Below are 26,667 nucleotides of genomic sequence, written 5' to 3' on the forward strand. Positions count from 1 at the left end.
ACTCTCTTGATAAAATGTGACTTCCTTTTAAACTCGTAACATGAGTTTGCAACATGAAACCCCCTTTTTAATATGTATGGACGTTAAGTTGTATAATAATCACAAAAATCGTTTGTAAGCTTATGTAGGTGAATTTGTAAATCTTGTTACCAATCATTGCTACCGAATTCCTTCAAAGAAACCGCTTCCTATGAAAGAACGAAACGAGTATAATAATAAATAGAGGATGAAAGGAGGATGAAGTGCGCGATGTCATAGTAAATACATTAAAGAACGAAAAATAGGAAAAATTAACATTCAATGTCTTAAAAATACTTGTGAAAACATGTTCAACAAGTTTTAACATTTATATAATGATCTCCCACTAAATTACATAAATGATTCCAAGACCCAAATATTAAACAAAAATGAGCATCCCATAATTGTGTAAATTCGATAAGTCACGTTGACTAATTCTACCTCTAGAACTCTTGGTCGACGAATTTTCTTAAATCCATCTACTAGCCCCGGAACACAAGACCGTCTTATATCCCGTTGAGTCCAACCAACTTTGGCGCGTGATAACCGTTTACCACCCTACTTACTCAAGGTAAAAAGAGAACACCCGCAGGCGAGCGTGGCTCTAATGAACAAGAGATTCATAGGTGTTACTAATTGGTAAGGCTAATCTCAATTTTAGTTATGTGAGAGATCTTGTCAATTTAGTCATAAATTCCCTATAAGTGAATGATCGCATCCCGTTTAGTATTCACAAATAGATAGATGTGGTCGTTGGTCATGGTCGAATCAAAACACAATTTATAGCTTAACAAGCAACTCTACAATTAGTAAAGAGGCAAGTAAAGGTCGGATCCCAAGGGACGGGAGTTGAAATGAGATTTCTATTGTAACTAGTGGTGTCTAAGGGGTCTCACAAATTGGGTTGATGTAGAAGGTTACTAAGCTAGAATAACAATGAAAATAAACAAGCAAGATGAATTAAAGGGGTGTAAACAATTGATTAAAGGCACTAGGGTGTCATGGGATCATAGGAGAATCATGGGATATGATCATATAAACATGTTCTCAAATTATAAGCAAGCAATTATTGTTGTGATGGATTGAGTTGGGTTATATCTTACAATCCTAGGAAAGTTTGGGTCCCGGAGCCGAATCGATTAGATTGTACAACACCTACAAGTCGACTTAATCTTCCCTACTCAACAACATGCATGGTCTAATGAGACTCGAGTTGGGTTATGTCTTACAAGTCTCATTGAAAAGATAGGAGATGATAGTAAATGCAAGGATTCATAGGCTTAGCATTTCATCAAATATAACATGTGCATGAGTTGAGATCAAAACAAGCAAGCAAATAAGATATGAAAGCATATTAATTTAAGCATGAATCATTCCCCATGTTGGTTTCCCCTAATCACCCATTAACCCTAGCTAAGAGACTACTCACTCATTATCATGTTGATCATGCTAGCAAGGTTGTCAATCATACCAACAATATGAAACATGATGAATAAATGAAAGTAATTAACAATAATTAAACAAGGGATTAAGAGATTATACCTACTAATGATTCCAATAATAAAGCAAGAATAATAGAAGTACTTGAATGCTAGATTGAGAGGTTGTCAATCTCCCAATAATAACCCAAATAATCTTCAATTACCCAAAATAAAGGATGAACAAAAGAGAGATTAAAGAACTAAAACTTGGATTAAAACTTGATTAATACTTGATTACAATATTGAAGAGAGATTTGATTGATATTAACTACACTAATTATTGATAAGAAGCACATGCTCCTCTAATTAGACTAATGGGGTATTTATAGTGAAAATTAGGGAGGATGCATTAGGGTTAACTAAGGGCTAAACTAGTAATTACACTTTTTAAGTAGAGCAAGGAGAAGCCGGTATTTTTGGAGAGAAGGGCTTCTCTTTTCGTAGCTTGAAGAAGACAACCCGCGTTGTGAAGGAATCCGGGCGGATTAGGGTGGGACGGCGAATTTGGTCGAAGGAATCCGAGCGGATTTGGGAATCCGGGCGGATTGTTGAGGGGAATCCGAGCGGATTTCAGCTGGGACGCCTCGGATTGTGGCTAGGTGGGACGGGCGGATTGCTGACAATCCGCTCGGATTGTTAGTCAGCGTGATACTTCTTCTTTTTCTTCCCTTTTCTTCATAAATTCCTTGGGGATTTCCTTGGGGACTCAAGGATCCTTTCTCAACATTGCTCTTCTACTATGATATGTACAAAGGCCTTCTAATCTTGTCTCTCCTTGATGCTTGGTCATTGAATTTGATCAGTTTAGTCTTGTTTTGCCATGAAAATGCAAGATTCTTACTCCTTTCCTACCAAGGGATCAAAATCTCAAAGAATATGCAAAACAAAGAACTAAAGATAAGAAATGACCCAAATAAGCACTAAAAAGCATGGAAACAAGGGTAATTCGGGGGCTAAATATGCGCCAATTATGGTCACATCAAATATCCCCAAACCGAACCTTTGCTCGTCCCGAGTAAAGAGGTGACAAAGACTAGGACCAATACTAACCTATCCTAATAATATAGCCGATATGAGACAATTAGCGGGTCTCACTCCGCCCCTTCAACTCACAACAAGACAACCATGAGGTAGGATGCCTTCTTGCAAGGCAAGGTGGGTCTTGCCAAAATGGCGACACATCCAAACATTAAGCACACAAAATCAAATAATGGATGCATCTACAAAAGAATAGCCACTTTCCTCATCTAAGCGGCGGAAATTACCTACAAGGGAAGCAATTCAAGGGTACACAATCCTTCATAGATGCAATTTATTCAAACTACTAAGCCTAGAAGGATACCAATAAATCACCTCCAAGTTGTGTCAAGCTAGGGTACCTTTGTCCTCAATCGTTAAATGCTTTTGTCAAGAGTAGACTCCCTATGGTGTTAGAAACACTGGAGGATCGCGGAATTCCCCCTCTTGCCTAGACAAGAAGAAGGGTCGTCCCCTCTCTACCATGCACAAAAATGGATATGATGGATAAAGGGATCAATAGATGTTTGAGTTTCACTTTTGGGAGTTTGCTTTTGTTTTTGTTTTCCCCCCAATTTCTTGTGGCATTTGACATTTGAGAACACTTTCTTGCCATTTCTTTTTGATTTTTGGCATTTCAATACTTGACAACCTTTTGCATTTCTTTTTGAACATTTTCAAAGTCACCCCAATTAGTAACGAGGGTGCCTTGTATTTGAAGCTTAGGAGTCTATTTTTGCTCCTCTTTTCTTTTGATGTATTTTTGCAAACTTTCTTTCACTTTTCATTTCATTGAACTCAAATTGATTTCTTTTTGTGCCCATTCCCTTTTGTTGACAAAAATATGGTAGAACATGGATGATGGATAGATGGATGCATGGTTTCAAGGGTCACCTTGGAATAAACGGTAGCCAAGGAGTTATCACACCACAAGGTACTCTTGACTCGGCCTTAAACCATGGGTCAAAGGATACTAGCATGACACATCCTAGGGTGTTTTACAAGCATTCTAACAAGCAAAGTCTTAAGAAAAAAAGCATCTACTAGGGCCTATATACACTTGTCAAGCTTCCCAAGTAGACGGTTTCGCAAAATTTTTCTAACATGCAACTACATGCCATGATGCAACTAACATATAAACATCCTAATGCAAGTGATTCTACCAACTACTATGCCAAATAAACTAAATGGAATCCTAATTTCACATTGTTATACCGCATCAATAAAAATAAAGCCACATAGTCATTAACATAAAGAGGAAAAAGGAGATTGGAAAGATCATACCATGCGGTCTTCAATATCCTCATGTCTCGGATGTGGCGTAGTCAATCAATGTGAACAAGGATAAAACAAACACAATATATACAAGACAATATATACAAAGGAAATGAACTTGTTTTTGGGTTTTCAATTTTTTCAATTTTTATGATTTTTGAAATTTTTCAATTTTTATGGGTTTTTGAATAAGAGTTAAATGTTAGAATTCCCATCCCCACACTAATATGGGCATTGTCCTCAATGGCCAAAATGATGGAAATTATGCAAAGATGATGCATGATTTCTATACTAAATGCAATTCTATACTAAGCTACACTACATGATGCATGGTTTTTGTTATGACGGAGAGGATAATTTAGATTACCTCCCGTTGTGTATGCATTAACTTCCCCAAACCGAGTGAGACACTATTGCTAATGTCCAAGGATGGGTATAGTTCATGCACACACTATGCTATGCATGAGACTAGTTTTGTCATTTTGGATTTTACAAATGGGAACAATAAAGACACCTCAATGGTACCGAGGTGTGAGTCCTTTGATGTTGCTAGGACTAAACCAACAATGATCAAAATGAAATAAAATACAAAGAGATATAGACAAACCATGGGAGTGTAGGAGTCTCCAAGGCTTGCTAGTCTTCCATCATGCTATCATCATCACCACTTCCCTCATGAGAAGTGGTCACATTGCCACTTTCCTTGTCACTTTCTTCCTCATCTTCTTCCTCATCATCATCTTCACCATCTCTTTCTCCTTCCATTGCTTCTCCCTCAATATTATCATCGACTTGCTCATCATTTCCAACAACCTCATTATCTCCCACCACGTCCCTAGATGCACCCGGAAATAAGACTTCTCTATCCGCCCAACTAGGCAAAGGACAAGATGGATCAAGGAGTCCTTGCCTAGCTAGATGTAGGAGGGGTGGATATTGAGCCAAATACGCATTTTTCCGATCTTCATGGGCTTGCTTGTGCATTGCTTGCATAAGAAGAGTCACATAGTCTTTCCCAATTTCAATTCCTTCCGGCTTGAACTCTTCATACTCAAAGGGGTAAGGTGGTATGATAATGGAAGAGGAGGGGTTTCAAGATCACCCTTTGTTGTTGTTGAATATACTCGGCTTCTTCGGAAAGGGGAAGTAGATAATTGGTCCGGTGGACACTTAGGCGACAAATCTTCGAGGGCAAGGTGAACGATCTAGCTTCACTAGTTAGCCATCCATATTTAGTGTCAAGGGGGTTATGGGCAACCCACTTGAACTTGTTAATCATAATGTGCATATCAATAAGATGGCCACCTTCCTTTGCTTTGTACCTCTTATCCTTATTGAAATTAGGATCAAAGTGCTTAGCTAGGACCGTGACTAGCCCGCCATTAACAATAACGGTCGTGCCCTTCTTCCCATTATCAACATTAAGCCATCTATCAACCAATAGCCTCAAAGAATTGTAAGGCTTGGTGTGAATTCTTCCGATATTCAAAGCCGATTCAAGGAGAATAAAATCGAGTCTTGTGAAATGATTGGTGTCTTTCCTAGCAATTATGGTATTTCCCACAACCTTGTGCCATACTCTTATGCCGGGATGATGGACCAAAAGAGCACGACATGCATGAAAATCCTCAAATTTCTTCCCGGAGATTGCCTCCCAAAGAGGTTCGGGGTCATACTTTCCATAACTCTTGAAATAACTTTCTTCATCACTAAGACCCAAAATTTCACCCAATTCCTTAAAGGTAATGCGTCTACTAACATTAGCTAGACGAAACTCGATATTTTCCCTATTCTCAACTTTGGTGACTTTCAAAGAACTTAAAAATTCCAAGACAAGGGAGGGTTATGTCAATTCCTTTGTTTCAAACAATTTCTCCAACCCCATGGCTTTGAAAAAGGCTTTTGTTTGTTCAAGAACACCCAATTTTTCCAAGGCATCTTTACATATGAATTTGGTGGATTGTAATGACTTCATAGCAAACTTGACAAAGGTATTTCTATGGGTATCGGAAATAAAAGTTACCTCCGGATAATGCAAAAGTTGATTAAGTACCGGAGTAGAGGATGTTGATGGTCCCATAGAAGGTTGTTGTTGTTGTTGTACTTCCAAGTTTGGTGTTGCCACCACCATAGCCAAAGCTTTCTTTGTTTGAAGAGCCTTTTGCCTTTGTGAGAGTGCCTTAGCCTTTGGTGCCTTGGTTGCCTTTGTTGCACCCTTAGTCCTTGCCATTGATGAGCTTAACCAAGAAAAGAATGAAAAATCTTCAATATGTAGGATGCCCAAATCGATTTGAAGGTGAAAGGCTTTGCCTTTATGAAAACAAAAATCGACTCAAAGGTTGAAGATTTTGTTCTTGGTTTTGATTTTTGTTGAAGAAGGAGTGATTAAATTGTTGTGGGAAAGATGATTTGATTTGTTTTTGTTGAATGTTGTTGAGGGTTTTTGTTTTTATGATGGAGAGGATGAGGGTTTTGATGTTGTGGGTAGTGTTTATGAATGAATGAGTGAATGAATGAAGGTGGGAGGGGTTATAAAGGGACCGAAATTTTCAAAACTGCAGGGGCAATCCGTGCGGATTAGGTACAATCCGTGCGGATTCTGCTTCTTCAATCTTTGTGAAAGCTCGCCTAAAGACGGGCGGATTTGGTACAATCCGCTCGGATTGTCGAACTGGGACGGGCGGATTTCTTCAAAGACGGACGGATTTGATCCGAGAGATTTTTGCTTGTTTTCCTCTGTTTGCAAAGACGGGCGTCTTTTTTACAAGACGGCGGATTCTTCAAGACGGGCGGATTTTTGGAATCCGCTCGGATTCTTTAACAGTGGGAAAATTTCAAATTTCAGCTCAGTTCAGGACGGGCGTCTTTTGTGTAAGACGCTCGGATTGCATAAGACGGGCGGATTTTTGGGAATCCGCTCGGATTCTGGTCCTTTGTACCCGGATTCATTCCATTCGTGCACAATGCATTTCCCTTTACCATTATTCCATTCTTCTTCATTTCTTGTGTTCTTCGTTGTGGGGGCATTACTAAGGCATGGATAGCCTAGGCAATTCCCATCCCCACACTAAGGTAAAGCACTACACATCAATTGAAGTCGTTAGTCCCTCCCTCACTTCTCTCTTACATGACAATTATTTTGATCAAAGTAAATAAAAATCCAAAAATGACAAAAATGCAATACAAGAATAGAAATGTAAGTTAGGGAGTTAGAAATATTTACAAGTGGTGGTTTAGGGAGGACTCCACCAAACTCTCATTCTTGATGAGATGTCAATGGGGCATGTTTAAGGTGTTGTTGATGTTGCTCAACACCTTGAAAAAGTAATCAAAAGCTTGTTCATTATTATGGTAGAGGTCCTCAATAGACCGTGCCCCTTGTTGTTGATCATGATCGATGGCATGCCCAATGTAGGTATTAAAAATCCCTTCAAACTCGTCGTCCCAAAGACCACAAACTTCATTGAGTTGATAATTGAAAATCTCTTGCTTAGATGGAGACAACTCTCGCAATTTCTTTTCTTGGCCAATGAGGCCATCCTCTTCTTCCTTGGTTGATTTTGATGAGCTTTGCAAGCTCTCCTTGTCACAATTCACTTGCTCTTTGAATGGAGCATCTTCAATTTTCTTCCTCCATTGGAGTTCCGATTTCTTCCTTTCATCTTTTCGGCTATAATGATCAATCATGAAACATGGCTCATGCAAACGAGGAGCTCTCATGGTCTTGTCAAGATTAAAAGTTATGCTTTCATCTCCCACTTCTAGAGTGAGCTCTCCATGTTTCACATCAATCACCGCACCGACGGTGTGTAGGAAAGGTCTTCCTAGGATGATTGGAATGTTGGAATCTTCCTCCATATCAACAATGACAAAGTCTACCGGGATGAAAAACTTCCCAATTCGCACGGGGACATCTTCCCATATCCCTAATGGTGTCTTCGTCGATCTATCGGCCATTTGAAGTGTGATGTTGGTGCATTTAAGCTCTCCCATTCCTAACCTTTTACTTACCGAGTACGGCATGACACTCACACTAGCCCCTAGATCACATAAGGCTTTGTTGATCGTCGTGTCGCCAATGGTACACGGTATTGAGAAGCTTCCCGGATCCTTTAACTTTGGAGGTGAACTCCCTTGAAGTATTGCACTACTCACCTTAGTGAAGGCGATAGTCTCAAGTTTCCGGATCGACTTCTTCTTTGTGAGGATATCTTTCATGTACTTTGCATAGGCCGGAACGTGGTTGATTAATTCCGTGAAAGGAATTGAGACTTCTAAATTTTTTACAATTTCCATGAACTTTCCAAGTTGATCATCAAATTTGGGCTTGGCTTGACGACTTGGAAAAGGAAGTCTAATCACAATGGGCTCCTTCTCTTTGGCCTTGTCTTCATTGTTCTTCGAACTTTCTTCTTTTGATGATTCTCCATCTTTGGAGTTTTGCACAATTTCTTCCTTTTCACTAGCTTCCACAACTTCATCCTCAACTTGCCTCTTCGGTGCTTCATACCTTGTACCACTTCTCAAGTGAATGGCACTAACCGTTTCATGTCTAGGGGGATTACTTTGAGGTGGTAATTGCCCCTTTTGTCTTTGTGAGCTTGAAGATGCTAGTTGAGTCAATTGTGTTTCCAACATCTTGGTGTGAGCTAGAATGTTGTTGATGGTGGTTTCTTTTGCTTGGCTATCTTTTTGCATTTGGGTGAAAAATTCTTGTTGATTCTTTTGCATTTGGAGGACCGCTTTTTGGACATCAAAGCCTTGGTCATTTTGGTGATTGTATGGATTTTGATTTTGGTAACCTTGGTTTTGATTGTAAAAGGGTCTTTGATTTTGGTTTCTCATGGGTGGTGGAGTGTATGTTGTTTGAGGGTTTTGAACATTTTGGCTTTTGTATGAGAGATTTGGATGGAACTTGGTGTTTTCATTGTAAAAATTTGAATAAGGGGTACCACTTTTGTAAGCTTGGAAAGCATTAACTTGTTCGGTTGTTCCCCTACACTCACTTGGGTCATGACCCAAAGTTCCACAATTCTCACATATCCCACTTGGGATTGATGAGGATGCCGTCATGGCATTGACATGATGCTTCGATGATTTTGAGTTTTCCTCAAGTCTAGCCATAGCTTGTTCAAACTTCAAGTTAATTGTGTCAATGTGAGCACTAAGTTGAGCACCCAATTGAGTAACGGAGTCCACTTCATGCTTTCCTCCTCTAGTAGCCTTGCGAGGTCTACTATATTGTGAATTATGGACCGCCATTTCCTCAATCTTGTTCCATGTTTGATTGTCATCAACTTCGGTGAACATTCCATTTGATCCCATATTGAGAATGTTCCTAGAATCTTCATATAAACCATTCCAAAATTGTTGCACCAAAAACCATTCGCTAAGTCCATGGTGAGGACATGAGCGACAAATACCTTTGAACCGCTCCCAAGCTTCATACGAAGACTCTTCATCCCTTTGCTTAAAACCCGTAATTTGAGCTCTTAGCATGTTGGTCTTTTCCGGTGGGTAGAATTTTTTGTAGAAAGCTAGAGCCAACTTCTTCCAAGAATCTATTCCAAGGGTGGCCTTATCAAGGCCCTTCAACCATTGCTTTGCGGTGCCGATTAAGGAAAAAGGAAATAAGACCCATCTAATTTGGTCTTGAGTCACGCCCGTTTGAGAGATAGCATCACAATAATCGCAAAAGGTTTCCTTATGAGAATGAGGGTCCTCACTAGGCATTCCCCCGAATTGGCTCCTCTCAACTAGTTGGATGAAGGCGGACTTGGCAATAAAATTACCGGTGAGATGTTGCGGTGTAGGAGTACCATTTGGTAGATTCTCCTCGGTGGGTACGGAGTGTGACGAGAATTTTGGCATTGTAGGTGGATTTTGTAGGGTATTGTGTAATGGGTTTTCTTCTCCTTCTATTGCGAAAGGATTGACAAACTCACTAGTGGGTTGAACAACTTCACCAACACCTCTCAAATTCCTCCTAACAAGTCTCCTATTATTCGTCAAGGTTCTTTCGATTTCACGGTCAAAAGGTAACAAATCACTTTGTAACCTTCTAGACATGCAAAATATCAAACAACTCAAAAACAATTAGAACAAACCTTGAGGATTTTTACTTCCTCAAGGCGAAGAAAGACACAACTAATAACAAAAAGGAAATCTAAATCAAACAAACACCGTCCCCGACAACGGCGCCATTTTTGATCGTATCCCGTTTAGTATTCACAAATAGATAGATGTGGTCGTTGGTCACGGTCGAATCAAAACACAATTTATAGCTTAACAAGCAACTCTACAATTAGTAAAGAGGCAAGTAAAGGTCGGATCCCAAGGGACGGGAGTTGAAATGAGATTTCTATTGTAACTAGTGGTGTCTAAGGGGTGTCACAAATTGGGTTGATGTAGAAGGTTACTAAACTAGAATAACAATGAAAATAAACAAGCAAGATGAATTAAAGGGGTGTAAACAATTGATTAAAGGCACTAGGGTGTCATGGGATCATAGGGGAATCATGGGATATGATCATACAAACATGTTCTCAAATTATAAGCAAGCAATTATTGTTGTGATGGATTGAGTTGGGTTATATCTTACAATCCTAGGAAAGTTTGGGTCCCGGAGCCGAATCGATTAGATTGTACAACACCTACAAGTCGACTTAATCTTCCCTACTCAACAACATGCATGGTCTAATGAGACTCGAGTTGGGTTATGTCTTACAAGTCTCATTGAAAAGATAGGAGATGATAGTAAATGCAAGGATTCATAGGCTTAGCATTTCATCAAATATAACATGTGCATGAGTTGAGATCAAAACAAGCAAGCAAATAAGATATGAAAGCATATTAATTTAAGCATGAATCATTCCCCATGTTGGTTTCCCCTAATCACCCATTAACCCTAGCTAAGAGACTACTCACTCATTATCATGTTGATCATGCTAGCAAGGTTGTCAATCATACCAACAATATGAAACATGATGAATAAATGAAAGTAATTAACAATAATTAAACAAGGGATTAAGAGATTATACCTACTAATGATTCCAATAATAAAGCAAGAATAATAGAAGTACTTGAATGCTAGATTGAGAGGTTGTCAATCTCCCAATAATAACCCAAATAATCTTCAATTACCCAAAATAAAGGATGAACAAAAGAGAGATTAAAGAACTAAAACTTGGATTAAAACTTGATTAATACTTGATTACAATATTGAAGAGAGATTTGATTGATATTAACTACACTAATTATTGATAAGAAGCACATGCTCCTCTAATTAGACTAATGGGGTATTTATAGTGAAAATTAGGGAGGATGCATTAGGGTTAACTAAGGGCTAAACTAGTAATTACACTTTTAAGTAGAGCAAGGAGAAGCCGGTATTTTTGGAGAGAAGGGCTTCTCTTTTCGTAGCTTGAAGAAGACAACCCATTTGTGAAGGAATCCGGGCGGATTAGGTCGGGACGGCGAATTTGGTCGAAGGAATCCGAGCGGATTCGGGGAATCCGGGCGGATTGTTGAGGGGGAATCCGAGCGGATTCCAACTGGGACGCTCGGATTGTGGCTAGGTGGGACGGGCGGATTGCTGACAATCCGCTCGGATTGTCGATCGGCGTGATACTTCTTCTTTTTCTTCCCTTTTCTTCATAAATTCCTTGGGGATTTCCTTGGGGACTCAAGGATCCTTTCTCAACATTGCTCTTCTACTATGATATGTACAAAGGCCTTCTAATCTTGTCTCTCCTTGATGCTTGGTCATTGAATTTGATCAATTTAGTCTTGTTTTGCCATGAAAATGCAAGATTCTTACTCCTTTCCTACCAAGGGATCAAAATCTCAAAGAATATGCAAAACAAAGAACTAAAGATAAGAAATGACCCAAATAAGCACTAAAAAGCATGGAAACAAGGGTAATTCGGGGGCTAAATATGCGCCAATTATGGTCACATCAGTGAACTAAGTCGGCGAATGTAAATGACGTGAATTGACAACCGCGATAATAAAATGCATGTGAATGGCGATTTTGGCATGCGCAAAAATAAAACAAGCAAACATGTAAGCATATGAATAAATCCTAGTATGACCACCTAGTTAATAAAAACTAGTCTATTACACTTCGGAAACAAACTCCTTGGTCCCTTGCCTCTTTATTCCAAAAGTGGCTCTTCCTTGTGGGATTTTGAACACCTTCCAAAAATAGACTCCGTCTCGATGTAATCCGTCTTTTGGAAACGCCGGTAAAAATAACTAGAAAAATTCTTGTGTACTCCGAGAGTACGGTACTCCTTACACTCAAGCTATTAAAATATTCTATTTTGTGAATTGCTTTTGAGTGTAAGGAGTACCGTACTCCCGGAGTACACAAGTATTTTTCAAATAACTATTACAATTGAATTACATAGGTATTCCTATTATACATTAATTAATAAAATAAATAAAACTATTAATTAATTACAAACCGACGATACGAGATCGTATTTAATTACAAACAAATCGATATTCCCATTCATTTCGGGTAATAACGATTAAAATTAACTAGGCCATACTAGGTACAACAAGATAAATACTTTAAATAAATGACAATCATTCATTCAACTTAAATAAATATGCTTAAAATGCTGTAAAATGATGCCAAAATCGCCCTATCCATCAATCGTTGGTATCCATCTCGGGTTTTTGTGGATTTAATCGATTTTTAACATGTAAAAATCAATAATCAATTCCTAAATCTCATTTAAGTCCAAAATAATTGTCCAAACTGTTTTGAACCTCAAAATTAGTCCTCACTAATTTTATGATGAATAATTAGTTTGATTTGGTGATATTTTGCTAATTTAATCGGTAAAATCATAATATTTAAGTAAAAATCCAAAATAATTGAAACATTACCCAAAAATTTGAAAAAAAAAAATTTAGTATTCTGGAACACTCCCAAGAACACCAAAATGTTAGAAAAATTTCCCCAAAAATCCGGATAAAATTTATGAAGAAAGAGATCAATATTTATCGATTTTTAACCACTAAAACCAATAAACATCAAAACAAAGTGAAAACACAAATTAAAATTCACTTTTAACATTTAAATAATATTTTTAAATGTACATAAATTTATCATGGGCAGAATCGAAAGTTTCGAAATTATGATTAATTAATTTGACTTTTGTCGACTTTTATCTCATAAAATCTATAAACATGCAAAAAATTCGAACCAACCTTCAACCTTTTGCATACAATCAGTAGAAAACATGCATGAAATACCATAAAAATCCATGCAGCGAATCAAATTTTAACTATTTTTAGTCAATTTTTAACTAAAATACAGCATTTTGACTCGGTTTTCTACCAAAAATCATTAAAAATAGCAAAATAACTTCAAAAATCACCAAACTTAACCACAAACCTTTTAAGATCAGTAGGTATGCATGTACCAAAAATTTCGTGCTAAAACCTCTTCTAACACAATTTTTGAGTTTTTACAAATTATCTCATAATTCATTAAAATGCTTAAAATCAACATGCAAATTACAAGCCTAAGCTCTAATACCACTTGAAAGATCATAGATCCATGTTAGACTCTCTAATAAAAATTAAATTATCTCATAATTTATCATTTAGGTGATCTATGTAACATGCATCCAAATATAAAAGCAGGAAAATGAAAGTTTAAGGAAAAACAATTTCCTTACATTGATTTTATGGTAAAATGAGCACAAACTAGTTCACTTTACTAGCTTAATCTTGAGCTTATAACAAATGGATGATCCTTCTCACAAATCTTCAAAGAGAAGATCTCCTTCAAGATGCACCCAAGAACTTAACCCAAAAATAATAACAAGTAATTAACTAGAAACTTGTTACTATTATACCCTTGATATTATTTGTAATATTACTAACATTTCTTAGTAATAAAAAGGATTACTAACTTCTTAGTAAATATGAATAATGATTTTTAGAGATATGATAGATTTTATGTTCACATGCAAAACATACAAATGATGATCTATAGAAAAATGAACAAAGGATGGAGTATAAGGAAGGGAAAAGTGGCGGGTGGATGTGGAGTGTTGTAGTGGACAAATTGTCTTATATTATTTAATCTTACATCACATGCAAAATCTATATAAGATAACTTATGGTAGTATATAAGGTAAGGTGAAATGATTATGTGTGTAATCATCCACTACTCTATTTTACACGGTCCACTTGCCCATTTACGGGTCCATGTTGGTTCTCATATTTGTCGCACAAATACGTGTAATTTTATTTTAAACATCGTTTCATGTTTAAATACTTCCATAATTAATTCGTCCAAATCACTCCGTAAATATACGTGTACCACTACACATATTATTTACGTACTAATATTAATCACATTAATCAATTAGTACAATTTTAGTGAATTAACAATTAATTAACTAAAACCCATCTCCCAAAATTTATTATTCAATTATCGCATAATTAAATAATAACTGCCGTTCCTCAAGTTCGCAACTCAAAATCTCTCTAAAAATAATCGACTAACCTTTTAGTCTATAAATCAAGGGACTAAATAAATTGTATCTCATACAATTAATTAGTTGTCAATTGGGGCTCGTTCCTTTAGGTGTGACCGAAAGGGGTCAGTTGATCACCGCTGTCTCACGACAATAACGTCAAACTCTAGTCAGCCAACCGTTTTCGATTTATATTAATCAGCTGACGAGGATCAAATAATAAAATATCTGATGATATTCCTTTAATGAGATTTATTATGTAAACGCACTATTGTGGAGGACACTATGTCCAACCCTTTGCACATTGTGTTCTTCATTGTGGTGACTCGAGTCAATATGATCACCAAAGCCTTGGTCTAAGGTCATAGCATTGCCAATGTAAGGATTGACTAATCCTTCGAATTCGTCATCCCATAGACCACATACTTCACTAGCTTGCTCCCCAATTGTATCATGAGTTGATGAAAACAACTCCTCTTCCTTGTTGTCATGGCCAATGAGGCCTTCTTCCTTACTTGTCATGATTGGTGGTGAGCTATTCAAGCTCTCTTTGTTTCTTGAAATTTCCTTGCTCTCCGGATAGAGCATCTTGAGGATTATCCGTTTTCTTCTTCCATATGGGTGGTGATTCTTTACCCATAGCTTGTTCTTTGCATTGAGATGTCAACTTCTTCCTATCACTTTCTCGGCTATAATGATCGACCATGAAACATGGCTCATGTACTCGGGGAGCTCTTATTGTCTTCTCAAGATTAAAAGTGATTGTCTCATCCCCCACTTCAAGTGTAAGCTCTCCATGTTTCACATCAATTACCGCTCCCGCGGTGTGCAAGAAAGTTCTTCCTAAAATGATAGGAATGTTGGAATCCTCCTCCATGTCAACAATGACAAAGTCCGCCGGGATAAAAAATTTGCCAATTCTCACGGGCACACCCTCCCATATCCTTAAAGGTATCTTTGTTGGTCGATCCGCCATTTGAAGCGTAATGTTGGTGCATTTGAGCTCTCCCATTCCTAGCCTCTTGCATACCGAATATGGCATGACACTCACACTTGCTCCAAGGTCAAATAATGCTTTGTTGATTGTAGTGTCGCCAATGGTGCATGGAATAGAGAAGCTTCCCGGATCTTTGAGTTTTGGAGGTGAACTTCCTTGAAGAATAGCACTACTCACTTTAGTGAATGCAATAGTCTCTAGCTTCCGGATGGATTTCTTCTTGGTAAGAATATCTTTCATGTACTTTGCATAGGCCGGAACATGATTGATCAATTCCGTGAATGGGATTGACACTTCTAAGTTCTTCACAATCTCCATGAACTTTCCAAGTTGTTCATCAAACTTAGGCTTCGCTTGACGACTTGGGAATGGAAGTCTAATCACAATGGGCTCTTTTTCCTTAGCCTTCTCTTCATTCTTCTTCTTTAAAACTTCTTGGATGGTAGGTTCTTCTTCTTTAGAGTTCTCCACAACTCTTTGCTTGTCACTAGCATCTACAATATATTCATCAATTGGCTTCTTCGGCCCTTCATACCTTGTACCACTCCTCAAATGGATTGAACTCACCGACTCATATCTTGGGGGATTACTTTGAGGTGGTAATTGCCTCTTTTATCTTTGAGAGCTAGAAGATGCTAATTAAGTCATTTGGGTTTTCAACATCTTGGTGTGGGCTAGTATGTTCTTGATGGTTATGTCTTTGGCTTGGCTATCTTTTTGCATTTGGGTGAAATATTCTTGTTGGTTCTTTTGCATTTGGAGGACCGCTTTTTGAACATCAAAGCCTTGGTCATTGGATTGATTGTAAGAGGGTTGATTTTGATAACCTTACCTTTGGTTGTAAAAGGGTCTTTGAGCTTGACTTCTCGTTGTAATAGTTGGAATAAGGGGTACCACTCTTGTATGCTTGGAAAGTATTCACTTGTTCACTTGTTCCCCTACATTTACTTTGGTCATGTCCCAAAGTTCCACAACTCTCACATACTCCACTTGGAATTGAGGATGATGCCACCATAGCATTAACATGTTGTTTGGGTGATTTGGAAGCTTCATCAAGCTTAGCCATGGCTTTCTCAAACTTCAAATTGATGGTGTTAATACGAGCACTTAGTTGAGCACCCAATTGAGTGATGGAATCTACCTCATGCTTTCCTCCTCTAGTACCCTTTCTAGGCCTACTATATTGTGAATTATGAACCGCCATTTCTTCAATTTTGGCCCATGTTTGATTGTCATCAACTTCGCTAAACATACCATTGGATCCCATGTTGAGGATGTTGAGGGAGTCTTCATATAGACCATTCCAAAATTGTTGCACAAGGAACCACTCGCTAAGTCCATGGTGTGGACAAGAACGACAAGTGTCCTTAAATCTCTCTCATGCTTCATACAATGATTCCTCGTCCCTTTGTTTGAACCTGGTGATTTGGGCTCTCAACATGTTAGTCTTCTCCGGATGATAGAATTTCTTGTAGAAAGCAAGTGCCAATTTCTTCCATGAATCAATACCAAGGGTAGCCTTGTCTAGGCTCTTTAACCATTGCTTTGCGGTACCATTCAAAGAAAAAGGAAATAATACCCATCGGATTTGGTCTTGAGTGACTCCGGTTTGAAAAATCGCATCACAATAGTCACAAAAAGTCTCCATATGTGAATGAGGGTCTTCACTAGGCATCCCCCCAAATTGACTTCTCTCAACTAGTTGTATGAATGCGGATTTGGCAATGAAATTACCGGTTAAATGTGGTGGCGTAGGGGTACCATTTGGTAGGTTCTCCTCAGTTGGTATGGAATGTGATGAAAATTTAGGCATTGTGGGGTGATTTTGTGGTACATTTTGTATTGGGTTGTCCTCTCCTTCTCTTGCAAAAGGGTTGGTAAACTCAATGTTGTTTGGTTGAATGTCCATAATCTCTCCAATACCTCTTAAAATAACTCTAGCAACTTTTCTATTGTTGGTTAAGGTTCTTTCAATCTCAAGATTAATAGGTAATGGATTACCATGCAATCTCCTAGTCATACAAAATATCAAACAACTCGAAAACAATTAGAACAACCTTGAGGAGATTAACTTCCCCAAGGTAAAGAAAGACAACTAAAAACAATTAATGAAAATCAAATCAACTTAACATCGTCACCGGCAACGGCGCTATTTTTGATCCGGTTTAAACTCGTCGTCAAAAGTTACCAACCAAAACAATATTTATAACTTTACAAACTACTCTTAGCAAAGAGGCGAGTAAAGGTCGGATCCCAAGGGACGGGTATTGATGTAGGATTTTCAATTGCAAATGGTTGTGTGTTAGGGTGTCATAATTTGGGTTTGAGATAGGAGATCAGCTAAACTAATCAACAAGATGAAAGTAAATTAATGAAAACAATGCAAGGTAAATAAAGGGGTTGTAAACAATTGATTAAAGGCACTAGGGTGTCATGGGTTCATAGGGGATTCATGGGAGTTGATCATACAAACATGTTCTCTATTATATAGCAAGCACTTATTGTTGTGATGGGATCGAGTTGGTGTATAAGCTTACAATCCCTAAGAAGGTTTGAGTTCCGGAGCCGAATCAATTAGATTGTACAACACCTACAAGTCGAATTAATCCTTCTTATTCAACTATATGCATGGTCTAATGAGGCTCGAGTTGGTGTATAAGCTTACAAGCCTCATTGAAAAGATAGGTGATGGGTTAAAAAATGCAAGGATTCATAGGCTCGCATTTCATCAAACATAACATGTGCATAAGTTGAAATCACAACAAGCAAGCAATTTAATTATGAAAACATATTAGACTAAGCATGAATCATTCCCCATGTTGGTTTTCCCTAATTCCCCCATTAACCCTAGCTAAGAAAACTACTCACTCATGATCAAGTTTAGCATGCTAATAAGGTTGTAAATCATATTAACAAGGCAAAACATGATGAATAAATGAAAATGATTAACAATAATTAAACAAGGTTAAGAGAGAATTATACCTATGAAGATGATTCCAAATAATAAAGCAAAGAATAATAGAAGTACTTGATGATTGATGGAAGGTTGTCAATCCTCCAAATAAACCAAAATAATCTTCTAATTACCCAAAATATAGGAAGAACAATAGGGAAATTAAGGAAAGATTAAGATATGATTAATACTGAGAAATTGTATTACAACTATTTTTTGACTAATTTGAGAGAATTACAAAGTGATTAAGGATGGATTAGAATTGCTTATGAGAGCCCCCTCATCTAGGTAGTACAAGGTGGTATTTATACTAAAGATTAGGTACAACGATTAGGGTTACTAAGGGCTTAAATGACTATTAAGACCCTAAGAAAAGTTGAGGAAATGCTCATCTCGAAGGAAATGAGCAGATTCCCGTGCTAGTCTTGCCACGATCCGCCCGTCCTGTGCTGTGGCACGGGCTCTCTGACTTAGGATCCGCTTGGATCCAGGGAGGGACGCTCGGCTCCAGCTGCTGCAACCCGCTCGTCTTGGGCACAAGACGGCCGGATCTTGCTGCTGTGAGATGACCGGATCGTGCCTGATCCGCTCGGATTCCTGGGCAGACAGCTTCTCTTCTTTTCCTTCCCAACAATCCGCAAGGATCATGTTGGGGATGCAAGGATCCTTTCAACATTGCCCATTTCACTTTATTATCTACTTAGACCTTCTAGTGTTGTCTTCTCTTTGGTGCTTGGTCATTAGATGCGATCAATTTAGCTCCATTCCACCTCATAAATGCAAGGTTATCAATCCTTTCCTACCAAGGAGACAAAACCTCAAAGAATATGTACAATGGGAAACTAAAGATAGTAAATGACCCAATTATGTACTATAAAGCATAGGAACGAGGTTAATTCGGGGACTAAATGTGCTCAAATATGAGTCACATCAAATTCACTAAATACTTTATTTATATGAATCGTTTCTTAATTGCAACTCCGATTTCACCGCCTCGGGGGACCGAGATGGTAACATCTCCCAATTACCTTGACCGGGTAAGAAGGGGGTGTTACAAAGTGGTATCAGCGTTTCGATTTTGAAACCTAAACCAATAAACCAAAATGAACCTAGGTGTGCCTAATAAAATGAACCCGGCATGAGTACAATAGGAGATCGGTTTTGGATAAGTGGGCGCCCTAATGTCGAAACTAGTGCCCATTGCCTCGGTTAGTCACTACGTGTTTGGTTAGAAAGTAAGGGTGAACGATATATACAATATTGTGTGATTAAATGAATGATATGGCTGTTGATAGACACTTGCATGTTATGAGTTTCACATGTGTATGTTAAGATACGGAACATTTGATGAGTAGATTTACATGTCGTGATGCCTTTTGGAAGATGATAATTCCATTCTCTTGATTCATACCGGGTATTCATCTAATGCTTGATAGTGCTACTGCTAGTATATAATTTGTGATTATTTTGGTAGAGTAAGTGCGAGTATAGATGTAGTAGATAAGAAAAGGCGATCTTGATGTCGCATGAGCTAACTCGGGATGGGTTACCGATAGACGGTGGACTCCCAGACCTCGTATTGTCTTGCATGAAATCTATTGATGGGACTTTATTGAGAATTTGTACCCAACGGAACCACTTAACCGAGTGTGAGTACCAACTTGACCGAGTAAGCAATCACTCGACCGAGTGGACCCTTGACTCGACCGAGTGGACCTAGTTCTAAGAGGTAATACATTCTGGAAAAACCCGTCACTCGACCGCGTGGGACTTCCACTCGACCGAGTACAGTCGTACTCGACCGAGTGAGTTCACACGGGTTGGGCTACTCGACTAAAAGCCCTATCTCCTTTATTTTTTTATTCTTATCTTCATATCTTCATCCCTTTCCTCACCAAAAATTCCCCAAAAACCTCCATTGTTGTTCCATTTTGCTTGGGATTCATTCCATTACTCCATTTTTCTCACCTAGTTCCATTAATTTGTCAAGGTAAGCTTATTCATCCTCTTCCATCTTTTCCCCAAGTTGAGTTTTCTTTAGATCTACTCTTAAATCATTTGAGTTTTGTTAATTAGTTGTCCATTTTACTTAAGTCATGATACTAGTAAACTTTTTACATCATTATGGTTGATAAAATCAAATTTTTGTGATGAAATTTTGTCCACCATTGATGAACTCGAAAATGGTGTTCTTAAGTCATTAATGGGATTTTGGTGCTTGTTGTTGTGTCGAATTGGACAACAAAGTCTTAACCTTTGTTGTTATGGATAGATCTTGTTTAATATGTGAAAATTTCTTCTTAAATTTTCGAAATATAGGTAAGTTATGCCCAAATTTTGATTTCTTTCATGAGTAAAACTTGGTTTAATTGCCTTATAAGACTACTATCTTGGTTAATGATGTAGTATGTGGTCCCAAAATGAAACAAATTTCGTCTTAAAACTTGGGTGAAATTTTCCGACTTCCCTTAAAAACTCCCATGAATAATGTATTTTGTGTCTTAAGGATGATTTTACTATGTTGTTGGATTGTAGATTTTATAGTTTTTACTATACCATGAAATGAATTAAGGAAAGTTTTGCCTCAAAGGGGTGGTCAAATTCTTGAAAAATCCAACCCTAACCATGTCAAAATTTTAATTTTTATGCTCACTACTTGTGTTGTTGCTTACTCATGACTTCTCAAAACTTCAAACCATGATGTTTGAAGTAGCCTTACATTTAAAATTTATCCGACTCAAGGACTTTAAAATGGCAAAAGAAGCATTACACTTGCCTGGATTTCTTTTAAATTTTATCAAGCTAATTCTTATTTTATAGATATCAACGAATTAAGTTGATGGCAATAACATATAAACTCTTAAGTAAGACTTTAAAATGTTAAAATTTTTAAAGCATGGGCAAATGGCTAATATGGTAAGAGTCTAGTGTGTAGTGTGTCATGGTGGAGTCAAAATTTGGACAAGTTGGACGATGAACGAGAGTAGTGCATGTGATTAAGGTCATGTTTTTAAAACAATATTATATCACAAGAATTTTAATATCCGGAAAAGAATTTGTAACATGAGAAACTTTGATAGGTTGGTTAAAATACAAAGAGAACTACATTGGGAATTTCTTTTTTTTTTTTTCATCCACCAATTTGAGAAGTAGAGAAAATTTTCATTCATATCCAAAATTGGCTTCAAATTCTTACCTTTCCCATTCCATATCGTGAGTGTGATTCTCTCTTGTAGCATGTCAAGGAGCACTAGAACCGGTCGTGGAAGGAATGCTCGCCAACCTCAACAAGAGGCACCGCCCGCTATCACCCTCCCGGGCTACCCGCCAATAGCCTAGCCTTTGGGAGTGAGGAGCACCGGAGTAATTTTGAGGTCCTAGCCACTAGGAGGATAGCCCAAACCAAGTGCACGTTGGTAAGTACCTTGGAGGCCTTGGGAATAGAGAAGGAGGTGCATAACATCTTTACGGTCCTCGGGTTGTAGGGATTGTACAACTTAGAGGAGATAAGCTACCATAACCTCACCCTCGAGTTTTTGAGCTCCTTCACCTATGATAAGGAAACCCATGATGTGAGTTTTAGGCTCAAGAATACCACCTTCAACTTATGTAGTGATGCCTCTGCCGACCATTTGGGAGTGGGGAAGCGAGTCGTGGGTCACCATGATAAGGTTGAGAAGGACATAAAGGCTTCAAAGTATTTTCATCTCTACACGGGTAAAGGAAAGGTTAGCGTGAGTAACATGAAGACTAGTGATATCGAACACCCCGTCCTAAATATTTTCTTGCGTTCCTTGACTAACCTCCTCTATGAGAGGAAAGACCCGAGCAAAGTCAACTCCACGGAGGTGTTGATCTTGAGTTCCTACCTTAACCCCCACCGTGAAGAGAGTTTCTACTTCAATGTCATGTCTATGGTGTGTCGTGCCCTTGGAAGGATGGTCGAGTCGGACCAGTGCTCCTTAGATCGTGGGGCCTTGGTAACTCGGTTAGCCAAGAACTTGCTAGCTTATGAACCGGAGATGGTGGATGCACCCATGTCTAGAGGAGTTGTATATTTTGACCTTGAGTGGTTGAAGGCTAAGTATTAGGTTGTGGATGGGGCGGAGGAGGATACCTATTCTGGGAGAGTTGATGAGCATTGGCATATAAAGCTCCCCGCCGGTGAAAGACTACCCCCGACTCCTCCTTTGGAGCGGGAGGGATCACCCCGCCCCAAGGCCCAATGGTAAACCATCCCTAGTAACCTTACTTTTGACCGTGAGGATGCTACCATGGAACGGGAGGCCCCTCCACTACCTTCCACACCCCATGCTCCCGTTGAGCAAGCTCTCACCTCTTTTCCCCATTCTATGCCTACATCGATAATGCCCCCACCTTATGCCGGGAACTTTGGCCAAAGCCAACCCACCTTTGACTCCAACTATCCCTTGTCGTACCTCATCCACCGGGTGAACACCGACCTTGTGTTGAGAGACATGCATGAGGCGGCTTATTACGAAGGAGTACGACCCATCCACCGCCCTAGCTTTTAGTCCGGAGACGGAGACATTTCCGGAGTCTTTAAGGCCTATGGTATCCAACCATCGGATTGGGAGAACAACCTCCCTTTCGGTGTAGGACACTTGAGTGACCCATATATGGGTGATACCGGGATCTATTTTGGCAATGTCTACCAAGGAGGTGGAAGTGAGATGGGAACATCCTCGGCGGTGGAAGGCATGGACCTTGATGAGGTATGGGAGGAGGCGGCACGTAAGAGAATGAGAGGAGAAGAGGAAGATGAGGAATAAGAGGAGGACAAGGAGGAGGAGCAAGCGGAAGGAGGAAGCAAGACGGTGAAGAGTCGTGCCGGGAAAGCAAAATGGGTGTCGAGCATTGGCAATAAGAGGAAGCCCTCGGAGTAGTAGCGACTTTATGATTTGGGACTCCTTGAGACTTTTATTTATCATTTAAACTTTGAACAATTTAATTCTCGTGTTGTAAACCGGCCATAAGGCCAAGACTAGTAGACCTTGTAGGGTAGGATGGAGTGGGGATCACCATTTGGACTCCATTGCATGTATGTTCGACCATAAGAGAACTTGGAGGCCATTAATGGCCGAACTTTAGAATACCCACTGACACTCGGCCGAGTGCCATCTTCACTCGACCGAGTGGTGGTCCACTCGACCGAGTGACTCCCTTCACTCGATCGAGTCGGCCAAAAACAGACCTTGGAAACCTCTTGTAAAGACCCTCACTCGACCGAGTGACACCCCCACTCGACCGAGTGACTTTCACTCGACCGAGTAACCCATAAATTGGACCGGGTACTATGAAATTTGATCATTTCTAGGAATTTTAGACCACCTATGACGTATTTGATTTTTGACTATACCGACCTCCTAAGAGTCGAACGACCATAGGATCCGCGCACGGTGGACTTTCATGAATTGTTTACACTTGATTTTTGTCATTTCATTGAGTAATATGCAAGGATAATCAAGTTAAAAGTGATTATGCGATAGCATAGAGTATATGAGAACATGTATGCATTCCGTAATAGTAGTGGATAAGTAAAAAATAATGACGAGTACATGTCACATGACGAGTATTTAACGCTAGTACGAGCGATAGCGGTTTTATACAATATGTGAATGATATGAGAAGTAGAAAGAGTGGTTGGGCTAGTCACGAAGTGTGTCCATATAGACACACACACACAAACACACACACACACACACACACACACACACACACACACACACACACACACACACACACACACACACACACACATATATATATATATATAGGCAAGATCCGGTGAGTTTGCCACTTTTCGTGAGTTACCCCCGCATTTATATATCATTGGATCTAACAAGATCAAGGGCTGAGATTAGACCAAAAAAATTATCCTAGTCTACCAAAATATGACGTTCGTTGCCCAGTATTCTTCATCTTCTTTTTTTTTCTATCCTATTTTCTTCATTCTTTCTCTCTTTTTCCTAATTTCTTCAACTTAATAACATTATTCAATCAAATCATCACAAAAACTGGAGTAATTCAAGTCGGAAACACAAATTAATTCATTATTTTCGTTCTATTTGATTTATACATGCATCAATCGTCAGTTTTTGCCCAAAATCTGCAGAAACCCTAGCTCAAATCGACAAAACGAAGGTAAGCATAGATTATATAAGTCAATATATGTTATTTTGCGAGTTATTTCAATTTCTACTCCGTTAGTATGCTTGTTTATCATACCGTTAACATTTCATTGATGATTTATTATCATAATCCTGAAAATTTGTTGGTAACCTAGATTAGCATACCAACTGTTTGTTAAATGTCTAGTTGAATTTAGAAACTCAATTATTGTAATGAAAAAACGTGGTTATTTAATAGTTATTTAAATGCAGAAACGCGGTTACTGTAATGTACAAACTCAGTTATTATAATGTACAAACTCAGTTATTGTGGTGTAGAAACACTGATATTTGTAGTTATTGTAACATAGAAACTCAGTTATTGTAATGATTAAATTGTGTTATAGTATTGAGATGAAACTCAAATATATTCAAATTTATTGTTCACTCGTTAGTTGTTGTAACATTACATCTCGATTATTGTATTACTTAAATCCAGTTATTCTATTATTAAAACTCAGATATTGTATCTCGTAGTTACTTCTTGGGTGTTCTGGTAAGTAATATTCTGCTTTTTGGTGATTTGCATGTTGAGTCACGATATACGCGGATAATTGACATTCAATGGAAAAATTGATGTATATACTTGGTCGTTTTTTGTTAGCTTTCATCTTGTTTAATTGATTAACATAGTTATTATAATGTAGAGAAACTCAGTTATTGTAATGTAGAAACTCTGATATTTGTAGTTATTCCAATGTAGAAACTCTGATATTGTAATGTAGAAACTCAGTTATTGCAATGTAAAACTTTGGTATTTGTAATTATTCTAATGCAGAAACTCGGTTATTGTAATGAGTAAATCGTGTTATTGTATTGAGATGAAACTCAAATATAATCAAATTTCTATCTTGTGTTTGTTTTCATGTTGTTTAATTGAATAACTAGTTATTTAAATTCAATCAATAATTGAGATTGGGTAATGCAATAGCAAAATCAGAAAAAATGAAATAATAATATATAATAAGGTTAAAAATAACAACTTACTTTCATTATATAACTTTCCAACACATTACATTTAAACATCTCCAACAAATTATATCTAAACATCATTATCATTACATCTAAGCATTTCAAATAATACATCTAACAATGGTAACATCACAAATATTACATATATTTATCTCCGATACTACGTCTAAAAGTATTTCTTCCAACGAAAACCGCGTCTTGTCGTTGTTTTCACCATTTTTCCGCCAGTATTTCTTCCCGGTGAGAACCATATTTTGCCTATTGATGAGGGTTGAATCCGTAGAAAATAAAAGCTCACTTAAAGATCTAAAAGCAAAAAAAGGGTGGTAAGTTATAAATAATTATGAAACTATAAGCAAATTATATAATACCACAATAATAACTCCAAATTGAAATACCTAAGTTAAAACAATATAATAATTGATATGTAATATCACTATAACCAACTTAAACAGATTATATTAGAAGGAATCATCTTACAACAACTCTAATTTGAAATAAGTAAGTTAAAACAATACAATAACTAAGTTTGAATAATATAATAACTCGGTTAAAGCAATACAATACCTATTATTAACAGAATATATTCTAACATATATAGCAAACAAGAAAATAACTAGAAAATACAATAACTGAATTAGAATAATAAAATAACTCGGTTAAAGTAATACAATAACTGTTATTTACAGATTAAGACAATAACTAAAGAAATAACTACAACATACAATAACTGAGTTTGAATAATACAATAACTCGGTCAAAGCAATATAATAGCTAACACCAACAGACAAAGTTCGACAGTTTGATGCTTGAGACATCCTAATTGTTGTACAAAGTGAGTTTCTTACTTTCCGAAGTCACAAACAGTGAGACGGACTAAATATCATACATAAGTACAAACGGAAATACAACGAATCAACGAAAATGAAGCGGATAATAAATAAGAACGATAATGAAAACGCACAAATCAGATTTAGAAAAACAAAATTAGTACTTACCTATAGTGAAATTGAAGAGAAATACTAAGATGAAGCGAAAGCGACAACGAATCTCCTTAATTGATGACGAATTTGAACGAGGATGATGAAGATTGAGTTTGTAACCTGCAATTTGAAAGAAATTGATGAAGATTGGATTTGACAAAGTTGAACGTGAAAGATTCATTAACCCTCAAATTAAACTCTTTTAATTTTATATCTAATTACTCATTAATTAAATATAATGATCTTATGCATGCATAACAATATGTAAATAAATAAGT

At 37.8% G+C, this 26,667-nt stretch overlaps 2 non-coding genes across 2 annotated transcripts; both read left to right on the plus strand.

Annotated features, from left to right (window-relative positions):
- The first annotated feature begins 9,183 nt into the window (after window positions 1-9,183).
- Window positions 9,184-9,290, plus strand: LOC141625712 (small nucleolar RNA R71). The gene has a single exon (XR_012535478.1). It is a non-coding gene; the product is annotated as a small nucleolar RNA R71 (small nucleolar RNA).
- A 7,334-nt stretch (window positions 9,291-16,624) lies between these two features.
- Window positions 16,625-16,731, plus strand: LOC141625719 (small nucleolar RNA R71). The gene has a single exon (XR_012535485.1). It is a non-coding gene; the product is annotated as a small nucleolar RNA R71 (small nucleolar RNA).
- The last annotated feature ends 9,936 nt before the right edge of the window (window positions 16,732-26,667 follow it).

The sequence above is a fragment of the Silene latifolia genome, chromosome X, assembly GCF_048544455.1.
Source record: "Silene latifolia isolate original U9 population chromosome X, ASM4854445v1, whole genome shotgun sequence".
Lineage (NCBI taxonomy): Eukaryota > Viridiplantae > Streptophyta > Magnoliopsida > Caryophyllales > Caryophyllaceae > Silene > Silene latifolia.